Source organism: Mauremys reevesii, linkage group 12 (assembly GCF_016161935.1).
Source record: "Mauremys reevesii isolate NIE-2019 linkage group 12, ASM1616193v1, whole genome shotgun sequence".
Lineage (NCBI taxonomy): Eukaryota > Metazoa > Chordata > Testudines > Geoemydidae > Mauremys > Mauremys reevesii.
The window spans coordinates 31,907,266-31,920,716 of record NC_052634.1 but is presented as its reverse complement, the minus strand read 5'-3'; the positions used below and the strand labels follow the sequence as shown (position 1 = coordinate 31,920,716).

Genomic DNA, 13,451 nt, shown 5'->3' with positions numbered 1-13,451 from the left:
TGGAGAGGGGGAGTCAGTTTCGATTTAGGGCTGGGTGAGGGGAGTTCAGAGAATCCTAGGCTGGGATCCAAGCACCCTGAACCACAGAAGGGCCAGATTGAGAGGTCCTGGCTCTGCCCACAAGCTCTGCTGTAGCCTGTGTTCCTGTGTCCAATAAACCTTCTGTTTTACTGGCTGGCTGAAAATCACTGTGAGTCCCAGGAAGAGGGGTGCAGAGTCGGACTCCCCCGCACTCCAAGAGGCAGCGGGGATCAATGCTCACGTCCTCCAGCGGCAAGGAAGCCGTGGGACCTCTCCTGGCTTTGTTTGGGTTAGAGGAAAGTGGTGAAGATAAGAACGGCCCTCCTGGGTGAGACCGATGGTCCATCTAGGCCACTATCACGTCTTCTGACAGTAACCGATGCCAGGCGCTTCAGAGGCAATGGCCAGAGCAGGCAATCGTCAAGTGATCTATCCCTGCGTTGTCTTCTGAAGCTTGGTGCTTGTTTCAGGGGCTAACTCTCAGCCCAGACACACTCCAGGGAGGGAGCGTTGGTGTTTGCGCCGAGGAGCGTGGCTGGGACTCGGACCCCCTTCCCCATCTCTGGGTAGCGCCCCTCCCCCATTTCAGGCTGTGTTCTGCTTAAGGCCACAGAGCCCTTGCCTTTTTTTGCCCGGTGCCTGAGAGTCAGGCCAGCTGCGGGGAATTAGCTCAAGCGGCAGAGCGCTCGCTTTGCGTGCGAGAGGTAGTGGGGGACGCTGCCCGCATTCTCCGAGCCTGTCGACTAAGGGCTCCTGATGAGCGTGGTGGACAGGAGAGCCGGCCATCTGACTTTTGGCCTTGCTGCCCGTAGCAGTCAGGCCGAAAAATCAAAAGCCACCCTCCCCAGGCCCACAGCCACCCAGGGGCTCCTCTGCACCAGGGCCGGCTTTAGGAAGCGCGGGGCTTGTACTCACCGGGTGGTGCTCCATCTCTTTGGCGGCAGGTCCTTCGCTCACTCCAGGTCTTTGGCGGCACTGAAGGACCCGCCGCCGAAGACCCAGAGCGCTGCCAGGCGAGTAAAAATTAAAGAGGCGCCTCTAGCCAGGGAAGGGATTCTCACTTAGGCGCGGGGCCCGATTCGGAGGAATTGGTGGAATAGGCCTAAAGCCGGCCCTGCTCTGCACCATCTTGCCTGAGCGAGTGGAAGTGGAGCCTGGAACTGAGCTGAGGCGCTGAGGGTTATTTGCTCTGCGCGCTTCACACGGAGGTAAAAACACGGGGCACAGATCTTTGAGCACAAGCCTTGTCCTGAGGAATGGAGGGGGCTGCACAAAGAGAGACCGGCTCTCCCTGGCGGGGCTGCAGCGGCTCTTCACAGGGTCAGTGCCACTGGCAATTAGTACCAGAGTTTTGAAAGCCTCCTTTTCTGGCCTGGTTCCCCTCTCTTTAGGGAGACTGGCGGCCCCAAACTTCCCAGAAACCATCATCGCGAGGCCAACCTGAGCACAGACACCTGCTCAGCACCCCGGGGTGCAGCCCTGAACTCCGGCAATCAGCTACGCTCAGCTGCCCACCCAACAAGCGTTACATGAAGGAGCCTTCGTGCCCCGCGTGTTCAGGTCGCTCCCAGCGCCAGCTTTAAACTCCGCTGCTCAGTTCTAAGCTTTGGCCACACGGGGACAGCCCGGAGCTCAGCCAGCGCCTCCCGTTGCTGGTTGCGTTTCCCACTCCTCGTGGCAGGTTCACACCGCGCAGGCAGATCTCTGAATCGGAGCTGAACCGTTCCCCAAATCCAGTGCTTTAGCAGCAGCTTTGCTAGGAAAGCGCTGACGTCCCCAAGTAAAGTAAGAGCCAGAGCGCTGTGTCCAGGATCTTCTTTTGGGCCCCTCACCGTGGTGTCTGTCAGGCGCAAGGAGAAACCAGGGAAATGTTTTCATGGTGTTTAAGGGCAGAAGGGGCCATTAGCTCAGCTAGTCTGACCCCCAAATAACACAGAATTACACCATGACACGTATTGATCCCACAGACCTTAGATAGATCAAAGCGTTTCAGCACTCAGGAAGGAGGCTAAACTGGGTGCCAGAGGCAGCGAACAAGGGGCCCCCAAGGCAATGGCAGGGAACTGACGAGGTGAAATATGCCCCGATGATCCCAGCAGGCGACCCACCCCCATGCTGCAGAGGTGGGAGTCCCTGTTCCTCCTGCCCTTAAGAATCTCTGGTGGTAAGTGGGTCCCCCCAGTTCCCCAGATAAGAATCCTCCATGTGGTTTCCCTGGCTTCACCTCCAGATAAGAACATTGTGTGGAGGGGGGTGGGAGGAAGGTTGTCTGGCAGATCTGTAAAGGGGGACTGTGTCTCCCTGTCTGGCCCAGGCTCCTGGGAGGAAGTGATCTCAGTGTGTCTGGCTGTCTCCATTCCTCCCACCCATAAGAATCCCTGGTGTGTGGGTGCACCCTAGACCATTAAGGATCTCTGGTGGGTGGGTGTCTCTCTCGCCCTAGTCAGGATCTCTGGGGCATGGCTGTATAAAAAGAGACTTTGACTCACCCAGGCTGGGCTGCCATCATGGAACAGACCAGGTCCTTCTGTGGAGGTTTTGCGTTCCTCCAAGGACGTGATCTCAGTGTGTATGGGTGTCCCTGTCCCTTCAACCCTTAACAATCCCTGGTGCGTGGGTGCACTGGGCCCCATTATAATCCCCTCTGTCTTACCCCCCATGAGGGATCCGGTGGATGTGGGGGTTCTCCATGCTACTGGGGGTGTCTGGTGCCCCTGTCCCTCCTGGTTAATAGTGGAGTGTGTGGGTGTCCCCCAGCTCATTAAGGATCCGTTGTGCGGATGCCCCTGTTCTTCTCATTAAGAATGGTGCAACGGAGCATATGGGTGTGTCCCCCACCCCATGAACTAGCTCCTGTGTGTGGTTCCCCTGCCCCCATCCAGGCTCTGTGGTGTGTGGGTGTCGCTGTTCCTCTTTTCAAGATCCGTGTTGCTTGGGTGCGTCTCTAACCCGCAAGTCAGATTCCCCAGCGTGTGGGTGCTCCCATCCCCCACTCCAGGCTCTGCGGGGTAGGGGTGTCTAAAAAGAGACCGTGTCTCACTGTCTTGCCCAGGCTACACTGCAGGGGCTATTCACAGGTGCGATCCCACTACTCATCAGCACAGGAGTTTTGACCTGCTCTGTTTCCAACCTGGGCCGGTTCACCCCTCCTTAGGCAACCTGGAGACCCCAAGTTTCCCTGGGATCACCATATTGATGCTGAACTTAGTGCGGACACCCGATCGGCACAGCCCCCTGCAGCCTAGAACTCCTGAGCTCAAGCGATCCGCCGGCCTCAGCCTCCCCAGGAGCTGGGATCACAGGCACCAGCCACGGGGCCCGGCTTGTTTTACAGCCTGGCAGCTGGAGCTTTAAACACTGCTTGTGAGCTCTGTGCCTGGGCCAGACGGGGACAGCCTGGAACTGGGAAATGCTCCTGCTTCCCCCGCCCCCGTCTCATGTCGAGCTGGAGGCGCCGCTGTCCTCCCAGGTAAGATCTCGGATGTTTGGTGCCCCCATCCCCGTCCAGGTGTCCGGGTACCTCTGCCCCCATACAGAATCCTGGATGTGTGGGTGTCCGTCCCTCTGCAGAGGATCCCGGAGTGTGGATGCCCTTGTCCCCCCCTACAAGATCCTGGGTGTGTGGGTGCCACTCTCCCCCCCGTAGATCTCTGGTGGGTGGGTCCCCAGGGTGTGAGTGCTCCCATCCCCCGATACAGGCTGGGGGGGGTATAACTGGCTCTCCCTGTCCTGCCCAGGCTGTGCTACAGCAGCTGTTCACAGGGGCAGCAACCCCACTGTCAACCTGCAGCTTTAACCTGCTCCAGGGGTGACCTGCTTCACCCTCCTGTGGGAGCCCGGGGACCCCGAACTTCCCAGAATCACCTGATTGATGCCGAGCTTAGCACAGACACCGGCTCAGCATGGCAGGGTGCAGCCCTGAGCCCTGACAATCAGCTTCCCTCCGCCTCCTGCTGCACAGCGAGGATTCCACGCGAGAGGCTTTGGGCCCAGTTTGTTCAGGAGCGTCCCAGGCTCCAGCTGTAAACTCTGCTGGTCAGTTCTGATCTTTGGCCACACGGGGGCGGCACTAACGGTCCCATCTAAACGCTGTTTGCGTTTGACCCTTCGGATCGCAGATTGTAACCCGTGGGCAGATCTCTGAGTGCAGCCAGATCCCTCCCCAAACTGAACATTGAAGCAGCAGCTCCCATTGGAAAGATCAGGATTTTTGCCTTTAAAAACAAGGGAAATATCTGCAGCGAGAGACTGAAGAAGCTCAATTGATTTCATTGACTCCATGAATGTTCCTCTGTGTCCCCCTAGGAGTCATGCCCCACATTTTGCGGACCACTGAATCCTACTCGCTAAGCAGGGGCTAGTGATGCCAAAGCTCAGGGAAAGGGAGAACAAGTGCGGGGCCCCCAGCACTGGAGCCATGTGAAGGGGCTGCAGGAGAGGGGCAATGGCTGGTGGCCCAGGGAGTTAAGGGCAAAGGGGGCACAGGAGGGGGCAGGAGTTAGGGGTGAAGGAGGTGCAAGGGTTGGGAGTGCAGGAGCTAGCGGTAAAGGGGGAGTGGGGATCGTCCAGGGGCAATGGGGAAGTGCCAAAGTACAAGCTTTGCCCAGGGCACCATTTTCCCTAATGCTGGTCTGAGCAAACAATTGGAAATGACCCTTCAGTGAGACCAGAACCATAGTGTAGAAAAGCCCCTCTGTTAAGTGGTGGTGGCTGAGGGCTTAGGGAGATGGGTTAGAAAACAACAGCCACTTGTCTGTGGAGGTTTGATTCTTGCCTGCTAGGCCAGGCTGGGGTGTGGTGTCTCCATGGCTGTACTTCCAGTGTCTGATCTGCCACAGGGAGCCAAGTCTAGACATACTCAGTGGCTCTATGCCAGGGTTCCTCAAACTTCCTTTCACTATAACCCCTTTTTGCCAAAAAACTTACTACATGACCCTAGAAAGACACACCAAGCCCCACTACACTGAGCACAGGCAGACGAGACAAAGCCTGAGCCCTGCCCCAGTTGGGGGAGGGCAAAACCAGAGCTTGAGGGATTCAGCCCTGGGTGGTGGGGCACAGATTTTGGTTTCAGCCCCAGGCACCAACAAGTCTAATGCCAGCCCTTGCGACCCCATTAAAACAGGGTTATGACCCACTTTGGGGTCTTGCCCCACAATTTGAGAACCACTGCTCTAGGCTGATGGGAGAGAGTTTTCCTGGGGGTGTAGTTAATCCACTTCCCAAGAGGTGGCAGCTATGTCAGTGGGAGAAGCTATATCGGTGGGTGTGCAAGCTGTGGTGTTTACCACATTTAAGAAGTTTAATCAAACCCCATTTTGAAAACCACCTGTGGTCCGGGAATGGCAAAGGAGCTTGATGAATCAGGGTTTGTCCTTCAAAGTCCTGGACATCACGATTCCATACTCCTGTTGTCATTGGGGATATTGCTCAGTGTTAGAGTGCTTAACTGCAGTTTTCACGTAGTCCTCAGTTCAAACCCCCGTGTTCTCTTATAACCTTCTTTCTTTTTTTAAAAAGTTAAACATTTTCATTTCCATTCTCCATTATGTTCAGGGGCTCCTCTATACAGGAGTGCTTGATATTAATGTAAACACTCAACATTTTGCTGTCCAAATGCATAAAAACCTAGCAAAGCTGTCCATCACAAAGGCCTTTTGCAGGACCTCAGACTATTGGTCCAAGGTGGTGGGGAGGTGGTGACCTCACAGAGAGATGCTGACATCAGCCAGGCAGGACAGGGGTGAGGGGCCAGGGAAACCTCAGAGACCCTGTGGCTTTGCTTCAACAAGTCTCCTTCTCCAGGTCTCTCTTTGAGGACTGAGAGAGTATTCGGGTTCACGGACGTGAGTGCCAGGAGGAAGCTTCTTCGAGTTTTCTCCTTCCCTTTCCTGATTTTACTAGAAAACAGCCATCCCTGTTTAGAAGGTTGAAGCCTCCTCGAGGTTTGAAACCTGTTCAGTCTGATCCATCTGGTGACAGTTGAATTCTAGGCATGGAAAACACAAAATTAAGGAGGCAGAATTTTATTCCGCACCTGGGATTTTGTCACTTAGAATCACTGGGGTCATTAGGGTTTGTCATTTTTGTTTCAACTTTTCCTACATCCATCCATTCCTCTTTTATCTTTGTCTATTGCTTATTTTGTCCTTTAACCTGTTCCTCCCATCACCAGGAGTGGTGTGTGTGTGTGTGTGTGTATGTGTGTGTTGCGGGGGAGTGCTCTGCAGCTCCCACTGTGGGAGGTCCACCCAAAAATGTGGGGCTGAAATAGTGCTCGGGCAGTGATCCCCACCGGTGACCTGGGCCATCCTTTGGGCTCTCTGGTGAGAACCCTCAGCCTCCCGTCCTCAGTCTCGACCCTGATTGGCTGAGCAGGGGGTTATTGACAGGAGGAGATTCAGGTCCTTGTTGTTCTCTTTAAGACCAAGGAAATAAGTCATAACCACTTATATGTTTGACAAATTTTGCTGCTTTGCTGCATTAATGGTCTCTGAGCAGTTCATGATTCTCTCTAACATTGCAGTTCTCCTCAAATACTTGCTGAATAATTACTGTGAACTGTTGTTGGTGTGGAGCTCATCTGAGAGCACTTTATTCAGGTCATTCAGTGTTTGAAATTCACGATCTGATGGTTAGTTTCAAAATCAGGGCTCTTGGGTCCTATTCCCAACTCTGCCACTGGCTGACTGTGTGACCTAAGACAAGTCAATTCTCCTTTCTCAGCCTCAGCTTCTCCCTCTCTCAAGTAGGGATAATGATGATCCGCTCCTACCTAGCTCAAGGTGGGTGGAGGATGGGGATCCATTGGAGAGTGTCACTAGGAGTATCAGAGGGGCCGTGTTAGTCTGGATTTGTAAAAGCAGCAAAGACTCCTGTGGCACCTGGCTAAGCACACAGAACAAACCCCAAATCCCCCCTGTGCTTTGGGAGCCAGGTTTGCTGTGGGAATCCTGTAGTTCAGATGACTTCACGCCTGGGCATTGGGATTCTTTACCAGTTTCTCTGGCATTGGGGCAGTTTTGTGCTTACAGCTGTGATGGCCCAGTGGCTAAGGCGTTGGACTTGAAATCCAATAGGGTTCCCCTGCGCAGGTTCAGATCCTGCTCACAGCGAGGCCTGCGTTTTAGCCAGTCTCTCACCCGGGCAATACTCTGTATAACCCCCTGAGACACTCTCAATTCTCTCCCCACCCCAAGTAAATTCTGTTCTGCTCCTTTCATGGAGATCCCTGGGACACCACCTCACACTGTGTTGTTGAGGGGTTGGGCAAACTCTCAGCACCTGAAGCCTCTGCCACTCACCTAGTGCCCCATAGATCAGCCATAGGCCTGGTTCTGCTCCTCTCTCTAGGGTGTGAAAGGAGCTGAGTCAGCGACTCCATGGGAGCTACGGGGCTGCAGAACCAACAGAGAGAAAAAAAGGTGCTCAGCGCCCACTGGCAGCCAGCTCCCCCCCCCCCCCCCACTACAGGCCTTGCTGACAAGCTCCTCACACTTGCCAGTGATCAGCTGTTCAGTGGGGTGCAGGAGGCGCTGGGGGGGAGGGGGAGGAGCAGGGAGAGTGGGAGAGGGAAAGGAATGGGGCAGGAAGGTGCAGGGCGGGAAGAGGTGGGAGAGGGGTGGGGGCTTGGGGAAGGGGTGGAGTGGGGGGCAGGGCCTGGGGAGGAAAGGGGGGATTTGTCCCATACCCCAGATCCCTCTAGGGCCGGCCCTGAAGGAAGCACCGACTATCACAGTGACAATACAACTGACCAGCCTTGCGGGGAGGCTGAGGAGATCCGCACTCACCAGGTCTCTTGTCTCCCCCAAGGTGAGCCAGACACTGCTCTCTCCTGGCTCTCACTCTAGCAGCTGGACGCCAAGGAGCCATTTCCCCACAGGAAGTGCATTGAGTGCCCCTGTGGTGCTGGGGGGCTGGTGCTGCTGCTGCCTGTGGGGCTGGCAGGGGGGCTGATGTCTGCACAGACCCTCAGCTGCCAGGTCGGAGGGGGCACTTGGGACCTTACCAGACTGGCTCAGTGAAGACGGGGGGTTGACAGAGCAATACAGACGCTCTCCAGAGCACGGAGCAGCAGCCGCCCATGCAGCCAGGCAATGAGCATTTCCCACAGCCTGGAGCCGAGGGGGAGGCGGCAGCTGCTGTTCCAGCTCCTCGGGGACAGGCCCTGTCAGCCAACGGCCACTTCTTACTCCCCACAGCTAAGGGCGCCGGGTTCCTCCGGTGGGGGTGTGGAGCAGCCGTTCGTTCTCCTGTTCACACTCCTCTGCGGTGTGAAAATCGGGGAGGGGAGGCAGAAGCCCCACTTCCCTCCCGAAATGACTCCCAGTGGGGGAAGCCAGGACAACAGGGGGGGGGGCGGCAAGTGGTGGCCAGACTCTCACCGCCAGGGTCTAGTCTAGCTCAGGGTCCAGCTCAACCTCCTCCCCGCGCCACTGGCCCCCAGTCCCCTTCCACCACCAGGTCAACCCGGGCACTAGGGCAGGAACAGGGTGAGGCAGCAAGTCAAGCTGAGCAAGGCAGGCAAAAGCGAGTCTTGTCTTCATGGGCCGCTCACAATGACGTCCTTTTTGTGTGCAACTGCTGCAAAAACATCCCGGGCAGAGAAGCAACAGGCCAAAATATCCCTACATAGCTGTTGAAGTAGCTCAGTTGGGAGAGCATTAGACTGAAGATCTAAAGGTTTCTGGTTCAATCCCAGGGTTTGGCAGGTGTTTTCTTCCCTCCTTGTGCAGTGGTGGCTTGTTCTCTGGGAACACAGTTGTGTTTGCACCCAAGGTGAGCAGTGCTGCCCTAGAGGACTTAGGGGGTCTGGAACAAAGCAATTTTGGGGGCCCCTTCCATTAAAAAAAAGGTGCAATACTGTATTCTCCTGGGGCCTGGGGCAAATTGCCCCACTTGCCTCCCCTCTAGGTGGCACTGAAGGTGAGTCTCTGATCTTGGGCTCTGCAGTAGGAAAACGTAGAATGGGCTTCTGCCCCTAGTTGGCCCACCTGACCTTTAACAAGGAGAGATGCGAGCTGCCTTTCCCAATATGGCAGGAAGAGAGTGAGGCAGGGGGACCCTCAGGAATGGTGCCACAGGGGGTGCTGGGCAGTGACAGGCAGGGATTGGGGATGGAAGCTCCTCTGTGCAGCTGAGTGAGGGCAGTACCAGGGAAGGGGCATGTGTGAAAGTGGCCATGTGGAAGGGATTTGGGGGCCCAGGAGGTGGCATTTGATGTTCATTGCCTTGGAGCAGCTGGACTTGGCCATGGTGGGTGTTCAGGAAATGCACATTAACAACTCTAGGGTAGCTTGATGGGCAGAGGGTGATTGGAGGAAGGGCCTCCTGGCCAGGGAAGAATGATGGGGCTGGAGTCTTGTTCTTCACGTTGGCGGTGCGAGTACAGAAGGGGCTGGAGCTCCAACCAGGGAGGGCATTACTGGTGGGCTTTGTGCTCTGTGGCACTGGTTACTGCTATATTAGTGTGTATGGAACCCAGTTAAGGCATGAGAGGGAAGATCAAAGGCTCCCTTCCTCTGGGCTGCATGATGTTTGGTGTTGGGGGGGATTTTAATTGTGTCAGCCGGCCTGAGGCCCGCTGGTCCCGTTTTTCCAACCTTCAGAAGAAACATTTTTACAATGAGCACTACCTGGCGCAGGGCTGTAGTGAGGTAAGCTTAGAGGAGCTCACTCCAGCCACAGAGGGGGTTCACCTTTCTGCGGGGACAGACCAGGACTCGCATTGACCGGATTTATGCTTAGCTTTTGTGTCTTTAGCGTGTTGCTTCTCAGATTCTTTCTTGGCCTGACTTGTTACACTTTGACACTTAACAGGCCAGAGTTTGTGCACCTTCCTATTATCCTCACTAGGATCTGATTTCCAAATTTTGAGGAATGACTTTTTGCCTCTAACAGCGTCCATTACTCTGCCATGAACCTAGAGTGGCGTTCTGCTGGTCCTCCTATTGTCGTTTCTGATTTAGGGCAAACGTTTCATCTGAGCCTCTAATTGCGGCGGTTTTAAACAGTCTGCATGCTGCTTGCAGGCACCTAACACTTGTGACAGCAGCTCCTTTTAATTCTGATCCAACCATCTATACTTATGCCGATAGGTTGACTTTAGGTCTTTAACTTTGAGCGGTAGCTGAGAAGATGGTAAATTGGGCAGAAACCCATTCGACAAACCTCTTCATTTCCTCGTTATTTCCTGACTTCTTCATTCATCGCCTTTTCCTTATTTCCTGGCTGAGGCGGCGGCCTGCCAGGGAGCTCCCTGGCACCTCTGGCTGCCTGGGCTGAAGGCAAGAGGCAGGCCTGGGTGTGGTGAGGGCCTCCTGTCCCGTAATGAGGCCGCACTGCTTCCTGGTCCCTTTTTCCCACCCACACCGGCAGGCGGCTGCTGTGGGAGAACACGAGGGAGGCTCTCGGGATGCTAGGCAGCGCTGTGTGTGTGGCTGTCAGGGGAAAGAGCCTTCTTCTCTAAAGATGGCTGGCAGAAAGGTGGTGCTCAGCTCTGTAAGTGACCTGCCCAGTAGCCTCGCTGCCAGGGGATGCAGACATTTCTGTAAGGTGCAGAAAGAGGGTATTTGGCTTCCAAGTTAATATGAGAAATATGCATTTAGGAGATGGAATTTCCCTTTTTTTCACAGGGCCCCAGTGGCCTAATGGACAAGGCAATGGCTTTCTAAGTCAGAGATTGTGGGTTCAAGTCCCATCTGGGGTGAAAAACTCCCTCTACGTTGCAAGGAAACCTTGGCCTTATTTTCACCAAGGAAGCTGGGAGATGTTTGAACACAAAATACTGGATCTTGGGAAAAATCCCCCAGAAATGGCATCTTGACAAATGCTTTCTAAACCCCTCAGTAGCAAACAGTTAATACTAGTGTTTGTCTGAGACTAGAGGGAAGGGGAGTGTTTACTCTGACACCTCAGTGAGTGAAACAGAGGGAAAGAGCAAGGCTGTTCTGAAAGAGAATGGATCTGTCTGGAGACAAAGCAGCCCCTGAGAATGAGCAATGGTGTGAAAAGAAGGGGTTCAAATGGGTGTTAGATGTAAGTTAGTGTTAGAGGGTTTATCCCTTCACCCTCCAATTACTGGGTCCATCTTGCGTACACACAGAGCAGCAATACCCAGAGTCCGAAGATGCAAACAATTAGATGTTTATTGGGTTGAATTTCCAGCAAGCAATGATTCCAGTTTCCTTCCTCAGTGTCCCCATCCCAGCCCTGACGCCACAGAGCCTTGCCTGTGTCCCTGTTCCCATTCTCCCCCTTAGCAAAGCATAGGACATATGGTGACACATTTCCTGATAGGGCCAGGCATCAAGGTGGAAGGTGTTGATATTCCATTTGTCCCACTGCCCTGTGCGTAGTGCAGTGCCCTGCACCTTCTCTCGTCGGGCTGCCACACCTGTTCCAATTAGTGTTCCAGACTTCCCACTATAGTGGGCCTGGGAAGGTTGGGTCCAGGTTGTCTAGTACAGGGGAGGGCTTACTCCATTACTTCTAGGTTATTTTCACAGGCAACGTAACACAAGTATACTTAGCAATACACCAGCCGCTGTAACAATCCACAGCAACACCGAGAGACCTGAGCACTAGCCGCATGGTTCAACATCCTGGCCACCACCGAAACACCTCCTCTCCTCCTTCGACGGGGTCAAGCCCTTAACATGTCCAGTTGCTGGCAGCTGCAATACGCTGCCGCTGCAGGTTTTCGTGCTTTTGTCCATAGCATAAGTCCATTGAATGTCCACAGAGAAATGGGTTATTGTCCAAACCAACTTAACCACATGGTGTGGAATCAGGCTGTATGCGCTGGTTCGATTATTCACAGCAGTAAGATTCACAGATCTATCTGTGCGCCAAAGCCCAGAGAGCAGCGTGTAGTGTGGAATTTGGTTAGGGGCTGGTGTAATTGTGCCCCCAGTAATATGTACATTTCCAGCAAAACACCTCATACACAGTACACCCAATTGTCCACCCCTTGCCACGGGCCATTGGGTGTGCTCCTCTACGGCCATCAGGGAGGGGCACATTCAAACATCTTCTCTGGATTTACACCATTTTACACACCCCTCCATTGATTCCCAGTGAGCAAATCCCCTTCTCATTATTCCCATAGGGTTTGTGGGGCCCACCTCAGCTGCCGATTCACTTCCAGATACCACGGTAGCTATTACACAGGTGCTGGCCTCCTAGTCGAGCATTTTGAATGTCCACACACATCTTCCCCCAGGTCAGCCTTTTGAAGCCATCCCCATCCATGTCATGAGGTTTTCTGTTCATTGAAACACAACAATGCTAACAACAAGACAAACACCACAGACAAACAACACAAAACATAGATGCGTGGTATTCTGGGTTAGTCTTTTGCTGGCACCAGCTTGCTTGTAGAGTGTCTGAAAAACAAAAGAAACAATTTCCACACACACCCCCAGTGGGGACAGATTAGTGCTTAATAATAATAATACCACTTCCTTTTACAAATTTCCTTGCTAATTGCAGGAAAAACAGAAGAATTCCCTCCAGGCTGTCCTTATTTTGTTCTATAGTCAGACAGTGAATTACCCCACTCGCTGGTCATTTATGAAATTCATGAGGTGGTGTGCCTCAGTTTCCCCTCTTGCACAACAGACCCAGTTTTCAATAGTTTCTCTGCTGTACCAAGCTTTAAGTTTATCCTCAGGTAATAGCTGAGAGACAGCTTTAGATTTAGCTTTAGCACCGTACACACACACACACACTCCTTAGGGTTAACCTGTCCCCCTTATTTTCAGACTTGACTTGTTTTTTCACCTCCCTTTCCTGGAGGGCCACAATCTGAGTCTTCCAGTAGCTTGTTTGCTGACCAGATGTATTTATTATTTGCAGCTCCTTTGTGCTGCCACTGATGGGCAGTTCTCTCCTTCCCCCATCAGCTAGGTCATTTGCATTCATCCCGGCTTTCGGGATTGCTTTTGGATCCAAAGCCATCAGCAGCTCAGAGACTGTCTTAAAAGGGACACAATCAACTTCCACCCGAGTTCTGATTACTTTCCACTTTCATCTTCTGCTTCAAAACACACAGATCTGAAAAAGAAACCTCAACCTATTGTGGCTCCCTGTGGAGCCCTAATAGGGTTTGAATTAAGTACCATGTTTTGTTTGCATTTCTTTTACCCCTTCTCCAACAAAATGCACATTCCTTCCATGGTTTAACCTTCATAACATTATATTACAAACCATAAGTCTCAGTTTAGGTTTTTAAAACCTTACACAATTACACACAACATTTTGTCTTACATCCCTTGCACTGCAATAATTTTTTTTATACAACTGTACCCCGATTACACGTCCATCTTGTACAAGAGACAGCTGGGGCAGGCACGTTAAGTGCCAATAGAAACCCCAGACATTCCTTTAGTGATTTTGCTTACATTGCCCAGCAGTCAAATCATTTTGAT

The 13,451-nt window shown here is 53.3% G+C and overlaps 2 non-coding genes and 1 pseudogene across 2 annotated transcripts; 2 read left to right on the top strand and 1 right to left on the bottom strand.

The window, feature by feature from the left end:
* Positions 1-13,451, bottom strand: part of LOC120375680 — a 1,085,709-nt pseudogene that overhangs the window by 963,721 nt on the left and 108,537 nt on the right.
* On the top strand, positions 7,055-7,136 carry TRNAS-UGA. Its single transcript has one exon. It is a non-coding gene; the product is annotated as a tRNA-Ser (tRNA).
* On the top strand, positions 10,657-10,729 carry TRNAR-UCU. The gene has a single exon. It is a non-coding gene; the product is annotated as a tRNA-Arg (tRNA).